The sequence below is a fragment of the Lissotriton vulgaris genome, chromosome 8 (assembly GCF_964263255.1).
Source record: "Lissotriton vulgaris chromosome 8, aLisVul1.2, whole genome shotgun sequence".
NCBI classification, from domain to species: domain Eukaryota; kingdom Metazoa; phylum Chordata; class Amphibia; order Caudata; family Salamandridae; genus Lissotriton; species Lissotriton vulgaris.
In genome coordinates, this window is record NC_141696.1 from 153,655,859 (window position 1) to 153,677,198 (window position 21,340).

The 21,340-nt window shown below is 47.4% G+C and overlaps 13 non-coding genes across 13 annotated transcripts; all 13 read right to left on the reverse strand.

The window, feature by feature from the left end:
* Positions 1–7,763: 7,763 nt before the first annotated feature.
* TRNAL-UAG (transfer RNA leucine (anticodon UAG)) lies at positions 7,764–7,846 on the reverse strand. The gene has a single exon. It is a non-coding gene; the product is annotated as a tRNA-Leu (tRNA).
* Positions 7,847–8,870: 1,024 nt separating this feature from the next.
* Positions 8,871–8,953, reverse strand: TRNAL-AAG (transfer RNA leucine (anticodon AAG)). Its single transcript has one exon. It is a non-coding gene; the product is annotated as a tRNA-Leu (tRNA).
* A 191-nt stretch (positions 8,954–9,144) lies between these two features.
* TRNAL-CAG (transfer RNA leucine (anticodon CAG)) lies at positions 9,145–9,227 on the reverse strand. The gene has a single exon. It is a non-coding gene; the product is annotated as a tRNA-Leu (tRNA).
* A 632-nt stretch (positions 9,228–9,859) lies between these two features.
* TRNAL-UAG (transfer RNA leucine (anticodon UAG)) lies at positions 9,860–9,942 on the reverse strand. Its single transcript has one exon. It is a non-coding gene; the product is annotated as a tRNA-Leu (tRNA).
* Positions 9,943–10,966: 1,024 nt separating this feature from the next.
* TRNAL-AAG (transfer RNA leucine (anticodon AAG)) lies at positions 10,967–11,049 on the reverse strand. The gene has a single exon. It is a non-coding gene; the product is annotated as a tRNA-Leu (tRNA).
* Positions 11,050–11,955: 906 nt separating this feature from the next.
* TRNAL-UAG (transfer RNA leucine (anticodon UAG)) lies at positions 11,956–12,038 on the reverse strand. Its single transcript has one exon. It is a non-coding gene; the product is annotated as a tRNA-Leu (tRNA).
* Positions 12,039–13,062: 1,024 nt separating this feature from the next.
* TRNAL-AAG (transfer RNA leucine (anticodon AAG)) lies at positions 13,063–13,145 on the reverse strand. Its single transcript has one exon. It is a non-coding gene; the product is annotated as a tRNA-Leu (tRNA).
* A 906-nt stretch (positions 13,146–14,051) lies between these two features.
* Positions 14,052–14,134, reverse strand: TRNAL-UAG (transfer RNA leucine (anticodon UAG)). Its single transcript has one exon. It is a non-coding gene; the product is annotated as a tRNA-Leu (tRNA).
* A 1,024-nt stretch (positions 14,135–15,158) lies between these two features.
* TRNAL-AAG (transfer RNA leucine (anticodon AAG)) lies at positions 15,159–15,241 on the reverse strand. Its single transcript has one exon. It is a non-coding gene; the product is annotated as a tRNA-Leu (tRNA).
* Positions 15,242–16,147: 906 nt separating this feature from the next.
* Positions 16,148–16,230, reverse strand: TRNAL-UAG (transfer RNA leucine (anticodon UAG)). Its single transcript has one exon. It is a non-coding gene; the product is annotated as a tRNA-Leu (tRNA).
* A 1,024-nt stretch (positions 16,231–17,254) lies between these two features.
* Positions 17,255–17,337, reverse strand: TRNAL-AAG (transfer RNA leucine (anticodon AAG)). The gene has a single exon. It is a non-coding gene; the product is annotated as a tRNA-Leu (tRNA).
* Positions 17,338–17,528: 191 nt separating this feature from the next.
* TRNAL-CAG (transfer RNA leucine (anticodon CAG)) lies at positions 17,529–17,611 on the reverse strand. Its single transcript has one exon. It is a non-coding gene; the product is annotated as a tRNA-Leu (tRNA).
* Positions 17,612–18,243: 632 nt separating this feature from the next.
* Positions 18,244–18,326, reverse strand: TRNAL-UAG (transfer RNA leucine (anticodon UAG)). Its single transcript has one exon. It is a non-coding gene; the product is annotated as a tRNA-Leu (tRNA).
* Positions 18,327–21,340: the final 3,014 nt, after the last annotated feature.

Consider the following 21,340-nt stretch of genomic DNA (forward strand, 5'->3'; position numbering starts at 1 on the left):
TTTCCCCCTTCATTTGCATCAGCCAACGAAGGGGTCGGTGGTCGGTCTGAACCAGGAAGTGCGAGCCAAAGAGGTATGGCCGCAGCTTCTTCAGAGCCCACACCACCGCAAAAGCTTCCCTCTCAATGGCACTCCACTTCTGTTCCCGGGGAAGCAGCCTCCTGGATAAGAAGACTACAGGTTGATCCAGGCCCTCTTCGTTGAGTTGCGATAGGACTGCCCCAATGCCATGCTCTGATGCATCCGTTTGGACAATGAACTCCTTGGAGAAGTCTGGGGCCCTCAGGACCGGTGCCGCACACATTGCCTGTTTCAACTTTTCAAAGGCTTGCTGACAAGCCTTGGTCCAAACTACCCGTCGAGGTTGTTTCTTGGAGGTGAGCTCTGTGAGGGGCGCAACAATAGTGCCATACCCCTTCACAAAGCGACGGTAGTAACCTGTGAGGCCCAGGAAAGCTCGGACCTCAGTCTGTGTCTTGGGGGGTTCCCAGGCCATGATTGCCTCAATCTTCGCCTGCAGGGGCTGCACAGTCCCCCTACCCACCAAGTGTCCAAGGTACACAACCGACCCCTGCCCAATCTGGCATTTGCTGGCTTTGATGGTCAATCCAGCTTGTCTCAGGGCCTGGAGAACGGCCTGCAAATGCTGCAGATGGTCCTCCCAGCTGCTACTGAAGACAGCAATGTCATCCAAGTAGGCAGCAGAGAAACTCTCCAATCCAGAGAGGACCTGGTTCACCAGCCGCTGAAATGTGGCAGGGGCGTTCTTGAGCCCAAAGGGCATCACACAGAACTGGTAGTGTCCCTCAGGCGTGGAGAAGGCTGACCTTTCCCTTGCTCCATCTGTCAAGGAGATCTGCCAGTACCCTGAAGTGAGGTCAAAGGTACTTAGATATTGGGCAGCTCCTAGCCGGTCAATCAATTCATCCGCCCTAGGGATCGGATGAGCATCAGTCCTTGTCACTGAATTCAGTCCTCGGTAATCCACACAGAACCTCAGTTCAGGTGTGGTGCCTGGTGGTGCGGCTTTTGGCACGAGCACCACCGGACTGGACCAAGGGCTGTTGGAAGGTTCAATTACTCCCAGCTCTAGCATCTTGGCAACTTCTCCATGTATGCTAGCCTTCACCTTGTCAGACAGCCGGTAGGTCTTGGACTTCACTGGTGGGCTGTCTCCTGTGTCCACATCATGGGTACACAGGTGGGTCCTTCCCGGGACAAGGGAGAACAACGAAGAGTACTGCTCCAGTATCTGGCGGCAGTCCTCCCGTTGCTCAGGAGTGAGAGTAGGAGAGAGATTCACTCCCTCCACTGACCCATCCTTCTCTTGGGATGAAAAGAGATCTGGGAGAGGTTCACTTTCCGCTTCCTCTCCCCCGTCAGTCACCATCATCAGCATGACTTCGGGCCTCTCATGGTGGGGCTTGAGTCTGTTGGCGTGTAGCACCCGTAGGGGCTGTCGAGGGGTCTTAAGGTCCACCAGGTATGTGGCCTTACCCTTCTTTTCCAACACCTCAAAGGGGCCTGTCCAGCGATCCTGGAGGGCGCTAAGCTCTCCAGGTTCCATCACCCACACTTTCTGTCCAGGCTCCAGTTCCACCGGGTGAGCGTTGTGGTCGTACCACTCCTTCATGACTGCCTGGCTGGCCTCCAAGTTGTCAGAAGCTTGCTTCCACAACTTCGCCATTTGGCTCCTGAAGGCCAGCATGTAGCTCACCACATCCTGGGGGGGTTTCCTGGGAGATTTCTCCCAACCATCCTTCACCAGGCTGAGAGGACCGCGTACAGGGTGCCCATACAGAAGCTCAAAGGGGCTGAAGCCCACTCCCTTCTGGGGCACTTCCCTGTAGGAAAAAAGTAAACAGGGTAGGAGGACATCCCATTTCCTCCGCAGGCTCTCGGGCAGACTTCTGATCATGCCCTTCAAGGTCTTATTGAACCTCTCAACCAGTCCATTTGACTGGGGGTGATAAGGAGTGGTGAACCGGTAGGTCACTCCACACTCCTTCCACATTGCCCGCATGTAAGCTGACAGGAAGTTGGTCCCCCTGTCGGACACAACTTCCTTGGGAAATCCCACTTGGGTAAAGATTCCCATTAGGGCTCTTGCCACTACAGGTGCAGTGACTGTCCTCAGAGGTATTGCCTCTGGGTACCTTGTGGCATGATCCACCAGTACCAGGATAAACCTGTGACCAGCTGCTGTTGGTGGATCCAAAGGCCCTACAATGTCGATGCCCACCCTCTCAAAGGGCGTGCTAACGACTGGAAGTGGTTCCAGGGGAGCCTTTAGCTTCACCCCTGTTTTCCCACTGGCCTGGCAGGTTACACATGTCCTACAGTATGTGTCGGACGCCACTTTCATTCGAGGTCAGTAAAAGTGGAGAACAAGCCGTGCAAAGGTCTTGTCCTGGCCTAAGTGTCCTGCCAGGGGTATGGCATGAGCCAGTTCCAAAAGGAAGGCTCGGTACTGTTGCGGGACTACCAAGGCCCTCGATGAACCAGGCGAGGGTACCTTGGGTTCACTGTAGAGGAGTCCATCCTCCCAGTAAATATGGTAATGTCCCGTAACATCACCTGCTGCTTGGGCTTCAGCCTGTCGCCTCAGTCCCTCAAGGGTGGGGCACTCCCTCTGCCCCTTACAGAATTCCTCTCTGGTAGGACCTCCCTCCACATGCCACTCCGCAGGGATGGGCAAATCCTCCAGAGAGTCTACTTCCCCCTCCACGGACTCCTGGTCCACCACCGCAGGTGGCCGATCTGTCTCATGGGGTGTGGAAGCCGGAGCAGGCTTTCTCTGTCTCCGGGTCTGTCCCTTCTTAGCAGCGGGTTGGGCCATTGTTCCAGGCTCCAACCCAGGCGAACTCCCTCTCCGGGCAGTCGCAGACCGTGTGCTGACACAGGCCCAGTCAGGTGTACCCAGCATCGCAGAATGCGTCCGGTATTCCACCTCTCTCCAAGTATTGTGTTCCATGTCATTACCCAACAGACAATCGACTGGCACGGCAGGGCTTACGGCAACTCGAAGTGAACCTGCAACCCCCTCCCACTCAAAGGGAACCTCAGCCACTGGATAGTGGCCCATTCTGCCGTCAGCCATCGCGGCGGGGTGGAGTACATTAGGAACAACCTGCTCTGGGGACACCAGCTGACTTCTCACCATAGTCATGCTGGCTCCTGTATCCCTCAGAGCCTCCCCTCTCTGGCCATTGATGGTAACCCATTGCCCATACTTTGTAGTATTTGGGGGCACCTGGATCTTTGGCACCATCTCCCGTTCTCCCAGGGACACTAAGGTGACACCCGCCCACTCACCCCCCTTATCTAAGGGCAACTCCTCCCCGAGCGCTACACTAGCTACTCCCGGGGACTTTCCTCCGGTGGGAGGGGGTGGTCTCTTTGGGCATCTGACATCTCCCTTATAATGTCCAACGCCACCGCATTCAAAACAGTGGAGAACCCTGGGCTGCTGGCTCTGGCCAGGATGAGGGTTCCGGGGCGGGTTTGCCCTAGGGGTGAAACCTGCTCCCTTCCCTTGGAAGTTATTTTGGGGACCTTTAGAGAACTCTTTCTTTTTCTCCCCCCCCTCTTTCTTCTGGGGGGCGCCCTGTCCGGCTTTTTGAGATTCCCCTCCAGTCCCCTTGGTGGACACCCGGGTACTTGTCCAGATGTCCGCCTCCTCTGCAAGCTTCCGGGGATTGGTCAGCTTGCTGTCTACCAGGTGTTGGCGCAGCTCGGGAAAACATTTCTCGAGGAGGTGTTCTCTCAAAAACAGATCATACAGCCCCTCATAATCTTTTACCTCACTGCCCTTGACCCAACCCTCTAAAGCCTTTCTGGCGTAATCAAGGAAGTCCACCCAGTTCTGAGTTCCCATCTTGTGGCTCCCCCTAAACTTCTGTCGGTACCTTTCTGGGGTGAGCCCGAACTTCCTCAATAACGCCAGCTTCATGGTGGGGTAGTTTGTCTGTTCCTCTGGCTCCAGGGCCAACAAGGTGTCCCGACCAGCAGGAGGCATGTACTTGTACAAACTACCCCCCCAGTGCTTCTCCTGCACACCATGAACTTTCAAAGAAACCTCATAAGCGGCCAGCCACTTAGCAACATCATCCCCCTGACTGAAGCTCGCTATCAGGTCCTTTGGGATATAGGGTTTGGCCTCCCTGGCTGACTCTTTCGGTTCGCTGCCACCATTCCTAACAGGAGAGGACCCCCGTTGTAGACTTTGGAGCTCCAGTTCCTTTAGCCTAAACTCATGGACCATCCTCTTCTCCTCTTTCTCCAATTCCATCTTAGCCAACTCCCACTTTAGCTGTCTTTTCTCCCTCCTATCGGTGAGCTCAGCTTCTGTTAGGCTTCTCCCAGAAATGCTACTGCCCTTTCTGGAATAGGACACTGGTCCGGTGAGCAAGTTTTCCCCCTCATGGTGGAATAACTCCTCCACCCCCCCTTCTGTGCCCCGGTCAACCTCTTCATCCTCCTCCTTTGTCTCTTGGTGTGCCTCCACCCAGGCCCTAAGGCTAGTCTGGAGCTCCCCCTTCCTTGCACCATGTTTGAAGAAGACCCCCATCTGCTGGCAGAACATTCTCAATTGGGGCACGGAATAGACTTCCAGGTTTTCCACCGCAAACTCCATTGTGAGTCTGGCAAACCTGGATACACACCAGAGATTTCAGTGGGGTGAGGGTAACCTAAAACCAACTCCACCCACCACCAGGAATAAATTTAGAAAAAACAAAAAGACTAATTGGGAGGGCCGCAAGGAGAAAACTCCTGGTGTAGGTTGGGTGTATTACGCCAAATTACTAGTAAGTAGCTGCAACCAAGTCCGCAATCCCACCGCTAGGCACCAAATGTTGGAATTAAGGTAGCCTGGCCTAGGGTAAGACTAACATTTAGAGGCACAGTGTAAAGGTTGCAGACCACCCAAAAGTAACTTCACGCAATAGCACTCAAAAAGAAAAACACTACACCAAAAATGTGGAAAAATAAGTACTTCTTTATAAAAATAATATACTTCTCTCTTCAGTTTCAATATGTACAGTTTAGGCACTTCAGTTTGTCATGGAAACATTAACTCCACTTTTAAGTTCTCAATCACTTTAACAACCAGCACTTGCAGTACATCACATATATAGTTAAATCTCTTTAACCAAAACTGGCAGGTAATTCTTATACCTCAATAGCTCAGTGGTGCATTTACTGTACTTTGCTTCCTCTAATGCATCTCTCATTACAGCATTACTTTAACCATTGGCAAGATCAGCCCTTATTTTAGCTCAGGTAAACAGTGTCATTCACATGAATAACTTTACAGTTCTCCTCCTTATCTTATCAAAGATGAAATTGGTAAATACCACTTAATTCAGCTTCCCATACAACCTTGTCAGGGATTCCTCCTGGACGCTGTACTCAAGAGGCCAGAATCTCAATTTATAGCACCAGTTAATTGTGTGGAAGTCACTCCCCCACGTGTCTACCTCCTTACTTGATACTCGAAGCTGGGTTCGTCCTACTTCAGGCTCACAAGGGGAACAGCAAACGAAGGGGGTCGGGGAATTGCAGCTGGAGAAGCCCTCAGAGCTCAGAAGGCTCCACAATGCTCACTTCCCCGCTCGGGCCGACTCCTCAGTGGGGCTCTCGAGCGGAGAACAACCGGGGCAAATTACACGAGGCTCCACCAGCCCCTCTCGGGCCTCTAACCACTCCCTCCCTGCTCGGGCCAGCTCCTCAGTGTGGCGCTCGAGCAGGAGGGAAAGAGCAGATCACTCGGCGCTCCCTGGAGACCGGTGGCGCCTCTCCTCAGCGCCGGTCTTCAAGAACACTTCTTCCGCGGGCATGCGCTGTAGCGCTCGGCTGGCGCCGCCTCTCTCTCTGCGCTCGCTCGTAGAGCAGACACTTCACTCCTGGGCCTGCCTACTCCTCTGCCCCTCCTTCCGGGGAATACAATCCACTTCCAGGCATGCGCGAAGGCGCCGACCAGAAGCGTCTCACCGGGCTTTCCCCTGACAACCGGTTGTCACTCGGCCATACAACAGGAGCGCGGAAGGCGCCCCCGGGGTCCCGCTCACGAGAGGAAGCCTCGCAAGGTTCCTCAGCCTCAGTGGATCCCGGGGGGGGGCTAGTCTAATGCGCGAACGGTGCCCCAGGGGTCCCGGACCCGGCCGAGGCGGTGCTGTCCCAGTCACAATCCGGCGCCGATCTCTCCTGGCCACAGCTCCACAGCAGGTGAGAAGTAACTCTCGATGGGGGTAATTGAGTGAAGGGACAGTCACTAAAACCAGGGCAGGATGATTTTAAGGGCTGAATAAAAGGGTGGGGGCCACCAGAATTAACCCTCCACAGTTCTAGGGAATCACAGCAGAATTCCTTCCACTGGGCAGAGGACTGTGCTCCGCAGCACCACAGTCTCCTTCTCCTGTTCACACCCCACTATGTTGAAGCTAGGGGTCAGTCAGGCGCCCAGGGTCTCCAGGAACTTCCCACAGCGGGGCCAAGACAAGTAACCAACAGGGGATTAGTGGGTTGGACTTATAAGGTAGCTTCCCAGTCCAGGAGGTCAATCCTAAATCCAACCTCTTCCCACCCTCAGCTACAGCCTGTCCTCCAGCTGACTCTCACAGGTAGACAAAATGGCTGCCCCGCATTCCGCCTTATATAGGCTGCCCTTCAGTGGTCCAGAATGGACCAGAAGGTTCTGGAATGCCCTATGCTGGTCTATGGCCAGGTTCTGTTGGTGACAGTTGGGGCAGTTGGTGGCCACCATCTTAGGTGGCGCCAACTTTCCTGTCAGAACAGGCCTCTGGGCCTGTGGTAAAAAACTATGAGGGGGAGAGGGAACACCTATCCCCCTGGCCAACACCTATAAAAAGCCAGTAGACACAAAAATTAATAAGGGTATGAGGGGCAAAAAGGGGACAAAATAAATAAAAATTAGGAGGGACTTCGCCAAAAAGCCAGACAGGTCTAACAACAACCATATAAGCCCATGTGAGGGAAATGATCAGATTTTTTCTCTCTCAAGAAAAAAGTAGAGTAAACACACAATTGTCAGAAGTGGGATTTGAACCCACGCCTCCAGAAGAGACTGCGACCTGAACGCAGCGCCTTAGACCACCCGGCCATCCTGACTTGCATTTGTGGACCCTTCCACAGGCCAGACAGCCATGCAAGTGGGGTACCGAAAAGGCATGCCCTCAATTTATTTATCCTATTATAAGTACTTCCAACAGATCTTTGAACAATCCATAGAGAGCAGTACCTATGAAGAACTCTTTAGACCTTTAAGGCGTACAAAGAGAAAGTGCTATTAACCAGCCACTTGAAAGGCCCAAAGCTGCTTTGAAATTGAGTCAACCGCCACCTCTTGGCTAGCTAAAGCAAATTCAACAAGGAATTTCAATGTCACAACATAGGGTGGAATACGCAAATCTAAGCAGCCCCTGATCACAGCCCTGAGGAAATTGCCGTAAGTGTGCTGGAGTCCAACTGTCTACCAGATGCTAGGCATTCTTCCATATTTGCATGGCCTGTCTGGCCAGGGCATACAAGAGCATGACTCTTCCAGATGAGCTCTTACATGGGTCCTATGCTCATATAGTAAGGACTGCACTTTGTCAGCAAGACTTTATACAACCAAAATATATGAGAAACCCCAGCTCTCTTGACTAGATGAGGACGGAATCACATCCCAGGTGAAGACCAACAGATGCAACTTCCATCAGATGTTAACCTGAAAAAGGAGATTACATCTCCAAAAGTCATGTCAGAAGTGGGATTCGAACCCACGCCTCCAGAGGAGACTACGGCCTAAACACAGCGCCTTAGACCACTCGGCCATCCTGACAGTGCAGAGTCTTAAGAAATGTATAAAAGTCACTCAGAAATTTCTGCCTCCATGCAAGCCTGAAATAATTTAAACCTTCAAACACAAGGTGCAACTTTATGCACAGGACAATAAACACAGAAGATCACATGTGAAAGCATTTCATTTCACAGGTGTACCATTTTTATGCTTTTAGAATACCTCATACCTCTCACCAGCTATTTAGGGTCCTGTATCCTACTCACAAAATTACCTTGCCTGCGACCTCTCTCTCTACACAAACAACTACTGCACAGGAAGTAGGAAGGCAGAAGGTGGGGCATATTATGCAAATGTATGCTGTCATTGTGCCTTGCAGATTCATGCAGGATTTCTAGATCCTTGCTGGATACAAGAGAGCAGACCTTGTTTCAGATCAACTGTCCCTAGCAGGGAACGTCTGAGCACATGCAGTCTTTTGCTCTCTAGCCCCTGGCCTGGGACTTACCCTCACTGGCTGAGGCGTGAATTTCTGCATACCAACGTTGCATAGATGGTACGTTTGTGGTCGGTTTGGGATGGGTGGGAGGTCAAAAGCAGGGAAAAGTATGTCGCCTTCACTTCTAGTCTCCTCTTCTAGGCCTACCTGCCGTTCACTCACTCTGTCTTTGTTTCATTCTCTCCTTCCTCAACACCCCTTCTCACTCACTCGCTCTATCACTTGTGCTCTTTCCCCTTGCTCTGCATTTCATAGTGGAAACATCTCTTGAATGGAGCATTAGAAAATGAGGTTACATAAAATTAACAATCTACTTATTGGAAACCAAAAATATCACAAGACTGAATGTAACCCAAGTCATTAATAAAAGGGACTTTTTAAGCACCCCCCAAAAAACACATAAAACACCACGAGTGCTAGAAGAATATTATACGAGCTTGAAGACAGAATTGGGCAAATTAATTTGCAGTTGAAACTGAAGTTTGTTACTTATTCAGATATTATATGCACTGCCAATTTTTAGCTGAGATTCTAAAAGAACTCAGAGACAAAATGGACTTAAAGTTTTGTCAGAAGTGGGATTCGAACCCACGCCTCCAGGTGAGACTGCGGCCTTAACGCAGCGCCTTAGACCACTCGGCCATCCTGACCACATTTGCTTGATCATCTACAGAGAGGGAAAGATATTGTGAACCAAAAAAAGCACACAACTTAGGTCATGAGTGGCTAGAGCAAGAAAAAAACTCACTGCACTTTTCCAAGTAGACAACCATATAAGCCCATGTGAGGGAAATGATCAGATTTTTTCTCTCCCAAGAAAAAAGTAGAGTAAACACACAATTGTCAGAAGTGGGATTTGAACCCACGCCTCCAGAAGAGACTGCGACCTGAACACAGCGCCTTAGACCACTCGGCCATCCTGACTTGCATTTGTGGACCCTTCCACAGGCCAGACAGCCATGCAAGTGGGGTACCGAAAAGGCATGCCCTCAATTTATTTATCCTATTATAAGTACTTCCAACAGATCTTTGAACAATCCATAGAGAGCAGTACCTATGAAGAACTCTTTAGACCTTTAAGGCGTACAAAGAGAAAGTGCTATTAACCAGCCACTTGAAAGGCCCAAAGCTGCTTTGAAATTGAGTCAACAGCCACCTCTTGGCTAGCTAAAGCAAATTCAACAAGGAATTTCAATGTCACAACATAGGGTGGAATACGCAAATCTAAGCAGCCCCTGATCACAGCCCTGAGGAAATTGCCGTAAGTGTGCTGGAGTCCAACTGTCTACCAGATGCTAGGCATTCTTCCATATTTGCATGGCCTGTCTGGCCAGGGCATACAAGAGCATGACTCTTCCAGATGAGCTCTTACATGGGTCCTATGCTCATATAGTAAGGACTGCACTTTGTCAGCAAGACTTTATACAACCGAAATATATGAGAAACCCCAGCTCTCTTGACTAGATGAGGACGGAATCACATCCCAGGTGAAGACCAACAGATGCAACTTCCATCAGATGTTAACCTGAAAAAGGAGATTACATCTCCAAAAGTCATGTCAGAAGTGGGATTCGAACCCACGCCTCCAGAGGAGACTGCGGCCTAAACACAGCGCCTTAGACCACTCGGCCATCCTGACAGTGCAGATTCTTAAGAAATGTATAAAAGTCACTCAGAAATTTCTGCCTCCATGCAAGCCTGAAATAATTTAAACCTTCAAACACAAGGTGCAACTTTATGCACAGGAAAATAAACACAGAAGATCACATGTGAAAGCATTTCATTTCACAGGTGTACAATTTTTATGCTTTTAGAATACCTCATACCTCTCACCAGCTATTTAGGGTCCTGTATCCTACTCACAAAATTACCTTGCCTGCGACCTCTCTCTCTACACAAACAACTACTGCACAGGAAGTAGGAAGGCAGAAGGTGGGGCATATTATGCAAATGTATGCTGTCATTGTGCCTTGCAGATTCATGCAGGATTTCTAGATCCTTGCTGGATACAAGAGAGCAGACCTTGTTTCAGATCAACTGTCCCTAGCAGGGAACGTCTGAGCACATGCAGTCTTTTGCTCTCTAGCCCCTGGCCTGGGACCTACCCTCACTGGCTGAGGCGTGAATTTCTGCATACCAACGTTGCATAGATGGTACGTTTGTGGTCGGTTTGGGATGGGTGGGAGGTCAAAAGCAGGGAAAAGTATGTCGCCTTCACTTCTAGTCTCCTCTTCTAGGCCTACCTGCCGTTCACTCACTCTGTCTTTGTTTCATTCTCTCCTTCCTCAACACCCCTTCTCACTCACTCGCTCTATCACTTGTGCTCTTTCCCCTTGCTCTGCATTTCATAGTGGAAACATCTCTTGAATGGAGCATTAGAAAATGAGGTTACATAAAATTAACAATCTACTTATTGGAAACCAAAAATATCACAAGACTGAATGTAACCCATTTCATTAATAAAAGGGACTTTTTAAGCACCCCCCAAAAAACACATAAAACACCACGAGTGCTAGAAGAATATTATACGAGCTTGAAGACAGAATTGGGCAAATTAATTTGCAGTTGAAACTGAAGTTTGTTACTTATTCAGATATTATATGCACTGCCAATTTTTAGCTGAGATTCTAAAAGAACTCAGAGACAAAATGGACTTAAAGTTTTGTCAGAAGTGGGATTCGAACCCACGCCTCCAGGAGAGACTGCGGCCTTAACGCAGCGCCTTAGACCACTCGGCCATCCTGACCACGTTTACTTGATCATCTACAGAGAGGGAAAGATATTGTGAACCAAAAAAAGCAGCCATCTTAGGTCATGAGTGGCTAGAGCAAGAAAAAAACTCACTGCACTTTTCCAAGTAGACAACCATATAAGCCCATGTGAGGGAAATGATCAGATTTTTTCTCTCTCAAGAAAAAAGTAGAGTAAACACACAATTGTCAGAAGTGGGATTTGAACCCACGCCTCCAGAAGAGACTGCGACCTGAACGCAGCGCCTTAGACCACCCGGCCATCATGACTTGCATTTGTGGAACCTTCCACAGGCCAGACAGCCATGCAAGTGGGGTACCGAAAAGGCATGCCCTCAATTTATTTATCCTATTATAAGTACTTCCAACAGATCTTTGAACAATCCATAGAGAGCAGTACCTATGAAGAACTCTTTAGACCTTTAAGGCGTACAAAGAGAAAGTGCTATTAACCAGCCACTTGAAAGGCCCAAAGCTGCTTTGAAATTGAGTCAACAGCCACCTCTTGGCTAGCTAAAGCAAATTCAACAAGGAATTTCAATGTCACAACATAGGGTGGAATACGCAAATCTAAGCAGCCCCTGATCACAGCCCTGAGGAAATTGCCGTAAGTGTGCTGGAGTCCAACTGTCTACCAGATGCTAGGCATTCTTCCATATTTGCATGGCCTGTCTGGCCAGGGCATACAAGAGCATGACTCTTCCAGATGAGCTCTTACATGGGTCCTATGCTCATATAGTAAGGACTGCACTTTGTCAGCAAGACTTTATACAACCGAAATATATGAGAAACCCCAGCTCTCTTGACTAGATGAGGACGGAATCACATCCCAGGTGAAGACCAACAGATGCAACTTCCATCAGATGTTAACCTGAAAAAGGAGATTACATCTCCAAAAGTCATGTCAGAAGTGGGATTCGAACCCACGCCTCCAGAGGAGACTGCGGCCTAAACACAGCGCCTTAGACCACTCGGCCATCCTGACAGTGCAGAGTCTTAAGAAATGTATAAAAGTCACTCAGAAATTTCTGCCTCCATGCAAGCCTGAAATAATTTAAACCTTCAAACACAAGGTGCAACTTTATGCACAGGACAATAAACACAGAAGATCACATGTGAAAGCATTTCATTTCACAGGTGTACAATTTTTATGCTTTTAAAATACCTCATACCTCTCACCAGCTATTTAGGGTCCTGTATCCTACTCACAAAATTACCTTGCCTGCGACCTCTCTCTCTACACAAACAACTACTGCACAGGAAGTAGGAAGGCAGAAGGTGGGGCATATTATGCAAATGTATGCTGTCATTGTGCCTTGCAGATTCATGCAGGATTTCTAGATCCTTGCTGGATACAAGAGAGCAGACCTTGTTTCAGATCAACTGTCCCTAGCAGGGAACGTCTGAGCACATGCAGTCTTTTGCTCTCTAGCCCCTGGCCTGGGACTTACCCTCACTGGCTGAGGCGTGAATTTCTGCATACCAACGTTGCATAGATGGTACGTTTGTGGTCGGTTTGGGATGGGTGGGAGGTCAAAAGCAGGGAAAAGTATGTCGCCTTCACTTCTAGTCTCCTCTTCTAGGCCTACCTGCCGTTCACTCACTCTGTCTTTGTTTCATTCTCTCCTTCCTCAACACCCCTTCTCACTCACTCGCTCTATCACTTGTGCTCTTTCCCCTTGCTCTGCATTTCATAGTGGAAACATCTCTTGAATGGAGCATTAGAAAATGAGGTTACATAAAATTAACAATCTACTTATTGGAAACCAAAAATATCACAAGACTGAATGTAACCCATTTCATTAATAAAAGGGACTTTTTAAGCACCCCCCAAAAAACACATAAAACACCACGAGTGCTAGAAGAATATTATACGAGCTTGAAGACAGAATTGGGCAAATTAATTTGCAGTTGAAACTGAAGTTTGTTACTTATTCAGATATTATATGCACTGCCAATTTTTAGCTGAGATTCTAAAAGAACTCAGAGACAAAATGGACTTAAAGTTTTGTCAGAAGTGGGATTCGAACCCACGCCTCCAGGAGAGACTGCGGCCTTAACGCAGCGCCTTAGACCACTCGGCCATCCTGACCACATGTGCTTGATCATCTACAGAGAGGGAAAGATATTGTGAACCAAAAAAAGCACACATCTTAGGTCATGAGTGGCTAGAGCAAGAAAAAAACTCACTGCACTTTTCCAAGTAGACAACCATATAAGCCCATGTGAGGGAAATGATCAGATTTTTTCTCTCTCAAGAAAAAAGTAGAGTAAACACACAATTGTCAGAAGTGGGATTTGAACCCACGCCTCCAGAAGAGACTGCGACCTGAACGCAGCCCCTTAGACCACTCGGCCATCCTGAATTGCATTTGTGGAACCTTCCACAGGCCAGACAGCCATGCAAGTGGGGTACCAAAAAGGCATGCCCTCAATTTATTTATCCTAATATAAGTACTTCCAACAGATCTTTGAACAATCCATAGAGAGCAGTACCTATGAAGAACTCTTTAGACCTTTAAGGCATACAAAGAGAAAGTGCTATTAACCAGCCACTTGAAAGGCCCAAAGCTGCTTTGAAATTGAGTCAACAGCCACCTCTTGGCTAGCTAAAGCAAATTCAACAAGGAATTTCAATGTCACAACATAGGGTGGAATACGCAAATCTAAGCAGCCCCTGATCACAGCCCTGAGGAAATTGCCGTAAGTGTGCTGGATTCCAACTGTCTACCAGATGCTAGGCATTCTTCCATATTTGCATGGCCTGTCTGGCCAGGGCATACAAGAGCATGACTCTTCCAGATGAGCTCTTACATGGGTCCTATGCTCATATAGTAAGGACTGCACTTTGTCAGCAAGACTTTATACAACCGAAATATATGAGAAACCCCAGCTCTCTTGACTAGATGAGGACGGAATCACATCCCAGGTGAAGACCAACAGATGCAACTTCCATCAGATGTTAACCTGAAAAAGGAGATTACATCTCCAAAAGTCATGTCAGAAGTGGGATTCGAACCCACGCCTCCAGAGGAGACTGCAGCCTAAACACAGCGCCTTAGACCACTCGGCCATCCTGACAGTGCAGAGTCTTAAGAAATGTATAAAAGTCACTCAGAAATTTCTGCCTCCATGCAAGCCTGAAATAATTTAAACCTTCAAACACAAGGTGCAACTTTATGCACAGGACAATAAACACAGAAGATCACATGTGAAAGCATTTCATTTCACAGGTGTACAATTTTTATGCTTTTAGAATACCTCATACCTCTCACCAGCTATTTAGGGTCCTGTATCCTACTCACAAAATTACCTTGCCTGCGACCTCTCTCTCTACACAAACAACTACTGCACAGGAAGTAGGAAGGCAGAAGGTGGGGCATATTATGCAAATGTATGCTGTCATTGTGCCTTGCAGATTCATGCAGGATTTCTAGATCCTTGCTGGATACAAGAGAGCAGACCTTGTTTCAGATCAACTGTCCCTAGCAGGGAACGTCTGAGCACATGCAGTCTTTTGCTCTCTAGCCCCTGGCCTGGGACTTACCCTCACTGGCTGAGGCGTGAATTTCTGCATACCAACGTTGCATAGATGGTACGTTTGTGGTCGGTTTGGGATGGGTGGGAGGTCAAAAGCATGGAAAAGTATGTCGCCTTCACTTCTAGTCTCCTCTTCTAGGCCTACCTGCCGTTCACTCACTCTGTCTTTGTTTCATTCTCTCCTTCCTCAACACCCCTTCTCACTCACTCGCTCTATCACTTGTGCTCTTTCCCCTTGCTCTGCATTTCATAGTGGAAACATCTCTTGAATGGAGCATTAGAAAATGAGGTTACATAAAATTAACAATCTACTTATTGGAAACCAAAAATATCACAAGACTGAATGTAACCCATTTTATTAATAAAAGGGACTTTTTAAGCACCCCCCAAAAAACACATAAAACACCACGAGTGCTAGAAGAATATTATACGAGCTTGAAGACAGAATTGGGCAAATTAATTTGCAGTTGAAACTGAAGTTTGTTACTTATTCAGATATTATATGCACTGCCAATTTTTAGCTGAGATTCTAAAAGAACTCAGAGACAAAATGGACTTAAAGTTTTGTCAGAAGTGGGATTCGAACCCACGCCTCCAGGAGAGACTGCGGCCTTAACGCAGCGCCTTAGACCACTCGGCCATCCTGACCACATTTGCTTGATCATCTACAGAGAGGGAAAGATATTGTGAACCAAAAAAAGCACACATCTTAGGTCATGAGTGGCTAGAGCAAGAAAAAAACTCACTGCACTTTTCCAAGTAGACAACCATATAAGCCCATGTGAGGGAAATGATCAGATTTTTTCTCTCTCAAGAAAAAAGTAGAGTAAACACACAATTGTCAGAAGTGGGATTTGAACACACGCCTCCAGAAGAGACTGCAACCTGAGCGCAGCGCCTTAGACCACCCGGCCATCCTGACTTGCATTTGTGGAACCTTCCACAGGCCAGACAGCCATGCAAGTGGGGTACCGAAAAGGCATGCCCTCAATTTATTTATCCTATTATAAGTACTTCCAACAGATCTTTGAACAATCCATAGAGAGCAGTACCTATGAAGAACTCTTTAGACCTTTAAGGCGTACAAAGAGAAAGTGCTATTAACCAGCCACTTGAAAGGCCCAAAGCTGCTTTGAAATTGAGTCAACAGCCACCTCTTGGCTAGCTAAAGCAAATTCAACAAGGAATTTCAATGTCACAACATAGGGTGGAATACGCAAATCTAAGCAGCCCCTGATCACAGCCCTGAGGAAATTGCCGTAAGTGTGCTGGAGTCCAACTGTCTACCAGATGCTAGGCATTCTTCCATATTTGCATGGCCTGTCTGGCCAGGGCATACAAGAGCATGACTCTTCCAGATGAGCTCTTACATGGGTCCTATGCTCATATAGTAAGGACTGCACTTTGTCAGCAAGACTTTATACAACCGAAATATATGAGAAACCCCAGCTCTCTTGACTAGATGAGGACGGAATCACATCCCAGGTGAAGACCAGCAGATGCAACTTCCATCAGATGTTAACCTGAAAAAGGAGATTACATCTCCAAAAGTCATGTCAGAAGTGGGATTCGAACCCACGCCTCCAGAGGAGACTGCGGCCTAAACACAGCGCCTTAGACCACTCGGCCATCCTGACAGTGCAGAGTCTTAAGAAATGTATAAAAGTCACTCAGAAATTTCTGCCTCCATGCAAGCCTGAAATGATTTAAACCTTCAAACACAAGGTGCAACTTTATGCACAGGACAATAAACACAGAAGATCACATGTGAAAGCATTTCATTTCACAGCTGTACCATTTTTATGCTTTTAGAATACCTCATACCTCTCACCAGCTATTTAGGGTCCTGTATCCTACTCACAAAATTACCTTGCCTGCGACCTCTCTCTCTACACAAACAACTACTGCACAGGAAGTAGGAAGGCAGAAGGTGGGGCATATTATGCAAATGTATGCTGTCATTGTGCCTTGCAGATTCATGCAGGATTTCTAGATCCTTGCTGGATACAAGAGAGCAGACCTTGTTTCAGATCAACTGTCCCTAGCAGGGAACGTCTGAGCACATGCAGTCTTTTGCTCTCTAGCCCCTGGCCTGGGACTTACCCTCACTGGCTGAGGCGTGAATTTCTGCATACCAACGTTGCATAGATGGTACGTTTGTGGTCGGTTTGGGATGGGTGGGAGGTCAAAAGCAGGGAAAAGTATGTCGCCTTCACTTCTAGTCTCCTCTTCTAGGCCTACCTGCCGTTCACTCACTCTGTCTTTGTTTCATTCTCTACTTCCTCAACACCCCTTCTCACTCACTCGCTCTATCACTTGTGCTCTTTCCCCTTGCTCTGCATTTCATAGTGGAAACATCTCTTGAATGGAGCATTAGAAAATGAGGTTACATAAAATTAACAATCTACTTATTGGAAACCAAAAATATCACAAGACTGAATGTAACCCATTTCATTAATAAAAGGGACTTTTTAAGCACCCCCCAAAAAACACATAAAACACCACGAGTGCTAGAAGAATATTATACGAGCTTGAAGACAGAATTGGGCAAATTAATTTGCAGTTGAAACTGAAGTTTGTTACTTATTCAGATATTATATGCACTGCCAATTTTTAGCTGAGATTCTAAAAGAACTCAGAGACAAAATGGACTTAAAGTTTTGTCAGAAGTGGGATTCGAACCCACGCCTCCAGGTGAGACTGCGGCCTTAACGCAGCGCCTTAGACCACTCGGCCATCCTGACCACATTTGCTTGATCATCTACAGAGAGGGAAAGATATTGTGAACCAAAAAAAGCACACAACTTAGGTCAGGAGTGGCTAGAGCAAGAAAAAAACTCACTGCACTTTTCCCAGTAGACAACCATATAAGCCCATGTGAGGGAAATGATCTGATTTTTTCTCTCCCAAGAAAAAAGTAGAGTAAACACACAATTGTCAGAAGTGGGATTTGAACCCACGCCTCCAGAAGAGACTGCGACCTGAACGCAGCGCCTTAGACCACTCGGCCATCCTGACTTGCATTTGTCCACCCTTCCACAGGCCAGACAGCCATGCAAGTGGGGTACCGAAAAGGCATGCCCTCAATTTATTTATCCTATTATAAGTACTTCCAACAGATCTTTGAACAATCCATAGAGAGCAGTACCTATGAAGAACTCTTTTGACCTTTAAGGCGTACAAAGAGAAAGTGCTATTAACCAGCCACTTGAAAGGCCCAAAGCTGCTTTGAAATTGAGTCAACAGCCACCTCTTGGCTAGCTAAAGCAAATTCAACAAGGAATTTCAATGTCACAACATAGGGTGGAATACGCAAATCTAAGCAGCCCCTGATCACAGCCCTGAGGAAATTGCCGTAAGTGTGCTGGAGTCCAACTGTCTACCAGATGCTAGGCATTCTTCCATATTTGCATGGCCTGTCTGGCCAGGGCATACAAGAGCATGACTCTTCCAGATGAGCTCTTACATGGGTCCTATGCTCATATAGTAAGGACTGCACTTTGTCAGCAAGACTTTATACAACCGAAATATATGAGAAACCCCAGCTCTCTTGACTAGATGAGGACGGAATCACATCCCAGGTGAAGACCAACAGATGCAACTTCCATCAGATGTTAACCTGAAAAAGGAGATTACATCTCCAAAAGTCATGTCAGAAGTGGGATTCGAACCCACGCCTCCAGAGGAGACTGCGGCCTAAACACAGCGCCTTAGACCACTCGGCCATCCTGACAGTGCAGAGTCTTAAGAAATGTATAAAAGTCACTCAGAAATTTCTGCCTCCATGCAAGCCTGAAATAATTTAAACCTTCAAACACAAGGTGCAACTTTATGCACAGGACAATAAACACAGAAGATCACATGTGAAAGCATTTCATTTCACAGGTGTACAATTTTTATGCTTTTAGAATACATCATACCTCTCACCAGCTATTTAGGGTCCTGTATCCTACTCACAAAATTACCTTGCCTGCGACCTCTCTCTCTATACAAACAACTACTGCACAGGAAGTAGGAAGGCAGAAGGTGGGGCATATTATGCAAATGTATGCTGTCATTGTGCCTTGCAGATTCATGCAGGATTTCTAGATCCTTTCTGGATACAAGAGAGCAGACCTTGTTTCAGATCAACTGTCCCTAGCAGGGAACGTCTGAGCACATGCAGTCTTTTGCTCTCTAGCCCCTGGCCTGGGACTTACCCTCACTGGCTGAGGCGTGAATTTCTGCATACCAACGTTGCATAGATGGTACGTTTGTGGTCGGTTTGGGATGGGTGGGAGGTCAAAAGCAGGGAAAAGTATGTCGCCTTCACTTCTAGTCTCCTCTTCTAGGCCTACCTGCCGTTCACTCACTCTGTCTTTGTTTCATTCTCTCCTTCCTCAACACCCCTTCTCACTCACTCGCTCTATCACTTGTGCTCTTTCCCCTTGCTCTGCATTTCATAGTGGAAACATCTCTTGAATGGAGCATTAGAAAATGAGGTTACATAAAATTAACAATCTACTTATTGGAAACCAAAAATATCACAAGACTGAATGTAACCCATTTCATTAATAAAAGGGACTTTTTAAGCACCCCCCAAAAAACACATAAAACACCACGAGTGCTAGAAGAATATTATACGAGCTTGAAGACAGAATTGGGAAAATTAATTTGCAGTTGAAACTGAAGTTTGTTACTTATTCAGATATTATATGCACTGCCAATTTTTAGCTGAGATTCTAAAAGAACTCAGAGACAAAATGGACTTAAAGTTTTGTCAGAAGTGAGGAAATATAAATTTTTGGTCATGTTATGTTCCCTAGCGCGTACCCCACCGACTCCATGTACCAGCTTAAAGTGCATGTAACTTCCCTCCTGTACCAGTTATGAAGACGCAAATACATTTGCGTCCAACGTTAACTTGTCCTCTTTCAGATCCACCCTGAATGGATTATATAGTCCGTTCCTAAGTATGTTATGCCACCGTCTTTTTGTAGTACACTTTACATGTTTTTCCTGCTCTGACAGAGTAGGCCCTGAATTTCTGCCATCGAGCCTCTTTCCTGGCTCCTGACTCTGACAGCCTCTGCCCAGGCTACCTCTGTACCCGTGAACTCTGACTTACTTTCAGCGCGGCCCCTCGCGCTCAGCTCAGCCTGCTTTCTGCCAAGACTGACTATAACCTTCGAGTTATCTGTTCCGCTCCTCGAGAATGCATTCCTGCCTACTAGCTCCAGTAAACATCCTCTCCAGCTGCTGAGCCAAAGGGCCGACCTGTCTCAATGCAAGTAATTCATAGCCTCTGTTACCATGCTTCCATGGAAGGCCCCGTGCCCCACGCTTCTCATGTAGACACTTAGGCGCTTATACACGCATCCACAGTTAGCATAGAATAGCTTCTGCCCTAGAGACCTTTCCGCCCAGATAGTATGGTTCCTAAACATCAGATATCAGATACGGTAAAAGTACAAGTTGATCTGACATGCCAGACTTCTGTCTCTTTCCGTCAGTGTAAATGTCAAGTCCCCTGCACCCCGTCAATCACACGTCATGCAGCTGCGCGCGCATCCAAGCTTCCGATTTCTGCTGACACTGCAACAATTCTGTTAGCACCACCCCTTGGTGCCACCCACTTGCGTCACCTATCAGTGACGTTTCTAGCACACACCTCTGATTCACGCCTAGTTTACGCCTCTTGATTACGTACTAGTAACACGTGCATACTGTTATCTTGTCTTCTCTCAGCTGTTACGCCTCTTACATTACTTCTTATGGTATAAAACAAGTATATAAGCTATGTAATGTCAATAAAGTTTGCTCTATCCCTTCTGACACCCCTGTGGTGGTCAGAACATGATATCCTGGTCTTGACCATTCCTTTATGAGGAATAAAACCCTTAGAAACTCTAACACCACGGACTCTGTCTTTTTTCATCCGATCTGAGTTATTATTGATTAAGTACTTACCTGCATAGAAATTAAGAGAGTAAATTAATTATTTACGTCATTTTGGCGCCCGAACAGGGACCCCTCCCCCACCTCACGCGCCGGTTGGCGCATTGCAAGCTCTGTCCCCTGCCGTCAGTTAGACGGAACCTACGCGTACCGGCAGGATTTCCTGCATCTCCCTCTGACCCAAGGAGGTGACGAAGACTGCGATCAGTGCCCAGACGAGGCGGTGAGGAGTGCGGAGGATCCCGACCAGAGCCTAGCCGAAAGAAGCAAGGTCCGAGGTGTCAAGAGGCCCACCAGGTTTCCGAAGTTTTCCGAAGGTTACCGAGGTTTTCCGAAGTTTTCCGAAGTACCGAGTCGAGTCCAGTCGAGTTTTCCGAGGCTTTCTGTTTCCGTGCTTCCCGGTGAGTACCATTGCTGGGTCGTATCTAGACGGGTTTGGGTACGCAAGTCCGGTCTGCACTGTTTTTAGGCAGTGTATCTGTACTGTTTAGCAGTATATCTAGTATTCCGAATTTCTGCACTGTTACACCAGTGTATCTGTACTGTTGAGCAGTACATCCAGTATAGGGGGGTAGTCATCTATGTCTCAAATGTTTTCATGTGATTAATGTCGTGGTATGAATGTGACCGTTTAATGTGCATTATTGTGTTTCTTGTAATCAATTAAGTTGTAACCAGTATTAAGTAGTAAGGATCGAGCATTCAGTAATAAGTAAGCATAATGCCGTTTTTCAACAAGTTAAAACAGATAGGAACTAGGAAAGGGATACTGGAGGAAGAAATTCCTATTCCCCCTAGGGACACTCCAGG